We start from the raw sequence: 5,276 nt of genomic DNA on the forward strand, positions 1-5,276 counted from the left end.
GCAGCGGGAAGGCCAGGGAGGGTAGGGGGGCAGAAGGTGGTGTAAGAGATCAACTGAAGGGCTTATATGCATGCATATAAGCATAACCAATGGACATAAGACACTGTGGGGTAGGGGAGGCCAGGGGATTGTCAAGGGCGGGGGAAAAAGGAGACATATGTAATACCCTTTGTAATACTTTAAGCAATAAAAAAAAAAGAATTCACTGCCAGGATCCTTGAGGTAATATATTAGGCAGTGAGACAGACATGAGCAGAGCAAGGAGGATGGGCCAACTAGTGCTACCAGATGTAGCTAAGTATTTCTACCTCTAGGTATGTAAGACAAGGGGGATAGCCAAAGAGATACTTTTCATGGATGGACGTTTTGTCCAGGAAGGAATCAGGTATGTGGGGCTTAGACCGAACCATCTGACCTCAGGCACTCACTTGCAGGACCTCAGCACAGAAGGCCAAGTTAATTGCCCTTATTCAGGCTCTCTGATGCCTGAATCAGTAAGAAAAATCAGTAACAATTTATACTGATAGCAGGTATGCATTTCCAAAGGCTCGCGTACTTAGTGCTATTTACAAGGTCAGAGGACTCCACAGAAGCAAGAGGGAACTAGGCTGCAGACGAAGCAGCCCAGGAGGTTGCCCTAAAACCAGTGGGGCCTCTACATATTCTAGTGACTCTTCCAGACCCTGAACTACCCATCTCACCAGCTTACATGGAAATCCAATCTAGAAAAGCTGAAATCCAGAGCTAATCTTTACTCAAGTTCTTTCAGGCTTTACAGTCTACCCAGAAAGCAGACAAGAAGCATGTCCGAGATTATCTGCCTGTATCCGGTTCATCCCTTCCAAACTGGTGACTCTTTTTGGGTAAAGAAATTTGCCACCCAAGGACTGACTCCTACCTGGAAAGGACCACCCCCACAGCAGCCAAGGTCAACAGAATCCTGACATGGTTTCGTCACACCTGGCTTAAGACAACCCAGGCAAAATAGAGAGTCCAGGACTCTTTGGACACTCTAAAGATTACTCCTGGCCCTCATTCCAGGCCCTTATCTTATAAACAGGCCCACTGACTTTATTCGGCAAAGAATTAATTCTATCAAGCTTATAGTCCTGAGGGGTCAATATAACTCCCTCCCTAACAATGACCCAAAAGAGTCAATGACTTGACTCATATACATAAAACCAGTGGGGAATGTGCTGGGCTGCATATCTGGCTCTTTGGCCAGACAGGTCATGCTGTGCTATCTGTTCCTAGAACACATAGATAGGAAGGTAGCCACTGTACTGATACTGTACTGTGTCGGGAACAAATTGTGTTGTAACTAAATTTGTGGGTTTTGCAAATAAAAACACTGTAACTCCTTTAGTCGGCACTGCAGTTCAGCCTTTGCTTCGGCAGGGAAGAAGCATGTCCGAGATTATCTGCCTGTATCCGGTTCATCCCTTCCAAACTGGTGACTCTTTTTGGGTAAAGAAATTTGCCACCCAAGGACTGACTCCTACCTGGAAAGGACCACCCCCACAGCAGCCAAGGTCAACAGAATCCTGACATGGTTTCGTCACACCTGGCTTAAGACAACCCAGGCAAAATAGAGAGTCCAGGACTCTTTGGACACTCTAAAGATTACTCCTGGCCCTCATTCCAGGCCCTTATCTTATAAACAGGCCCACTGACTTTATTCGGCAAAGAATTAATTCTATCAAGCTTATAGTCCTGAGGGGTCAATATAACTCCCTCCCTAACAATGACCCAAAAGAGTCAATGACTTGACTCATATACATAAAACCAGTGGGGAATGTGCTGGGCTGCATATCTGGTTCTTTGGCCAGACAGGTCATGCTGTGCTATCTGTTCCTAGAACACATAGATAGGAAGGTAGCCACTGTACTGATACTGTACTGTGTCGGGAACAAATTGTGTTGTAACTAAATTTGTGGGTTTTGCAAATAAAAACACTGTAACTCCTTTAGTCGGCACTGCAGTTCAGCCTTTGCTTCGGCAGGGTGCTGTAACTGTAGTCGCTGGCCATGGAAGTCGGCACTGCAGTTAAGCCTCTGCTTCGGCAGGGTGCTGTAACTGTAGTCACTGGCCAGCTTAATAGAGACTCCTAAATCTTGATCTGAGTCCCTGGTGGTCGTCTCCTCGGGTTGCCCCATTACAGATGGACCTGGGGAGTATTATGCTAAGAGAAATAAGTCAGTCAGAGAAAGACAAATACCATATGATCTCACATATATGTGGAACCTAATAAAAAATAAACTGATGGGTGAAACAGAAACAGAGTCATGGATACATGGAACAGACTGACAGCTGTTAGATAGGAGGGGGAAGGGAGGAATAGATGAAAAAACGGGAAGGGTTTAGTCAAAGAACATATATGCATAACCCATAGACACAGACAACTGTGGTGATGGCCAGAGGGAAGAGAGTACAGGTACTGGGTGGAGGTGGGCAAGGGGGTGGGGGGTGGAGTAGAGACATCTGTAATAATATCAACAATAAAAATAAAGGTTAAAAAAGGAACAATATATGCTCAATACTTTCAAGGTGGATTTTCATTAAAAATAGATCATTTTAGCTATTTCTTGATTTTAAGTAATGAGACTTAGAAATACATTAATATTAAATATTATTATTTTTTTAATCCTTAAATGATTTAACTTTGGGCTGTCATGTCTATTATGTACTATCATCATTTATCACCAATCGTTACTTAATAGTCACTCTTTGCCTCTCTGGATAATTTACTTTCTTTTCAGAAAAGACTTTTATAGGGTCCAATCCCTCCCCCATCCCGGGGCAGGGGAGAGGTGTTTCTATGGGTTTATTTGATTCTTCTGGTTTGTTCGGTTCCAGGGCTCTTGTTCCCACTCCACAACACTCCAGCGCCTGAATGAGCTCATGCGCGGCGCCAGAAGCAGGTGCTAGGGGATGGATGCGGTGACCTTCAAGGATGTGGCATTGAACTTCACCAAGGAGGAGTGGACCCTGCTGGCCCCAGAGCAGAGGGACCTCTACCAAAATGTGATGCTGGAGAACATCCGGAACCTGGCCTCCATGAGGTGATTTGACAGAAAACCAAAGACTCAGCCTCTCAGCAGGACATTCTTGCTAAAAACACAGTTCGTGAAGCCAACAGAGTGTGTTTCACGGGCAACAATCCCATTTCAGGAGGAGACTTGGAAGGCCACAGAGCAGAGGAGCCACACAGGCGGAGGGGGCAGAAAGGGAGGCACATGGCAGCTGCCCCAGAGAAAGACAGCTGTCTGGTTCCAGTCTGTGAAACGAGGGAGAAGCTTGTGCCTTCGCAGGGAGATCCCACCAGAAAACACACCCCCCAAAATATTTTGCATCCAGACTGTGTCTTAAGGAGTAACCACAAAACCTCCGAAAACAGCGAGGACGACAGAGGATTGCGGCAGCGCGTTCGATCAGCTCCGAGTGTGAGAACTCCAACAGAGCGGCGATCGGTCACGCCGGTCAAGAATCAGAATCGTGTGCTTCCTGATAAAACATTTCGGGGGGTAAATGTCTCTGAATTGGGGAAAGTCTTTCCGGAAGACTGTGTCCTTAGGGCACGCGAGACTCACGTTCAAGAGAAAGTTTACGGGTCCAGTGAGCGTGAAAACATTCCCCGAAGGAACCCGACGCCTGCTGTGCTGATGCAATCTTATCCAGCGCAGACGAAGAACAAGAATAATCCAAGTGGGAAAAGCTTCGCCCACGTTCCACATGCTGAGTCACACAGGAGCACGCGGAAAGGAGAGAAAAACTATAGGTGTCAAGATTGTGGGAAATCCTACGCTTATCATTCGTACTTTATGAAACACAGGAGCATTCACACTGGAGAGAAGCCCCATGCATGTCAGGAGTGTGGGAAAGCCTTCCGATATTCGCTACACCTCAAGAAACACTTATTCAGACACATTGCGGAAATTGTGTCTTAAGGAGTAATCACAAAACCTCTGAAAACAGCAAGGGCAATAGAGGATTGTGGCAGAGCATTCAGTCAGCTCCAAGTGTGAGAACTCCAACAGAGCTGCAATCGGTCACACGGTCACATGGGTCAAGAATCAGAATCATGTGCTTCGTGCACCTGATAAAACATTTCGGGGGGTAAAAGTCTATGAATGAGGCCCATTGGGGAAAGTCTTTCCAGAAGACTGTGTCCTTAGGGCATGCGAGACTCACGTTCAAGAGAAAGTTTATGGGTCCAATGAGTGTGGAAACATCCTCCAAAGGAACCCGATGCCCGCTGTGCCAATGCAATCTTATACAGCATAGACGAAGAACAAGAATAATCAAAGTGGGAAAAGCTTCACATTCTGGGTCACACAGGAGCACGCAGAATGGAGAGAAAAACTATAGATGTCAAGATTGTGGGAAATCCTACACTTATCGTTTGTTCTTTAAGAAACACAGGAGCATTCACACTGGAGAGAAACCGTATGCATGTCAGGAATGTGGGAAAGCCTTCCGATATTCCCTACACCTCAAGAAACACTTATTCAGACACTCACCATGCATACGAGGATTCACACTGGAGAGAGGCCTTATAAGTGTGCGGAATGTGGGAAAGGCTACACGAATAATTCATTGCTTAAAAGCCATCTGAAGAAGCACAGCTAAGAGAGGCCATCTGAAGGAAAGGGAGGTGGGGAAAGCTTTGCTTTTCTCAAAATCCTGAATGAATGGAGAGGACATGTTGGAAGGGAGCTCAATAAGTCAACGGACAGGGGAAAGTCTTCCGTTAGCTCTTGCATCTTACAGAAATGGGGAATTGCACACTGGAAAGAAAGCCGGTGAAGGTAAGATCTGTGGAAAGCTTTTAACCTTCATCTTTTTTTTATCAATTGTTGACACTATTACAGATGTCTCCCATTTTTCTCCCCTTTGGTCCCCTCTACCCAGTCCCGGTCCTCCTCTCCCTCCCCCAGCCTTCACCGCATTCTTGTCTGTATCCACAGACTATGCCCATATGCATAGATGTTCTTTGGCTAATCTCTTCCAGTGCCCCCACACTCCATCCCCTCTTGAGATCTGTCCATCTGTTCTATGTGTCCATGCCTCTGGCCCTAATTTGCTTGCTAGTTTTATTTTGTTCATTAGATTCCACATGTAAGTGAGATCAGTATGTGTCTTTCTCTGACTGGCTTATTTCGCTTAGCATAATAATCTCCACATTCGTGTCCTTCCCCCCCTCCCCCGCCCTTGACAATCCCCTGGCCTCCCCTACCCCCCAGTGTCTTATGTCCATTGGTTATGCTTATATGCAT

The 5,276-nt window shown here is 46.1% G+C and overlaps 1 pseudogene; it reads left to right on the plus strand.

Annotated features, from left to right (window-relative positions):
* The first annotated feature begins 2,893 nt into the window (after positions 1-2,893).
* Positions 2,894-4,629, plus strand: LOC106726372 (annotated as a pseudogene).
* Positions 4,630-5,276: the final 647 nt, after the last annotated feature.

This window comes from Myotis brandtii, unplaced genomic scaffold, assembly GCF_000412655.1.
Source record: "Myotis brandtii unplaced genomic scaffold, ASM41265v1 scaffold2561, whole genome shotgun sequence".
In the NCBI taxonomy this organism is placed as follows: domain Eukaryota; kingdom Metazoa; phylum Chordata; class Mammalia; order Chiroptera; family Vespertilionidae; genus Myotis; species Myotis brandtii.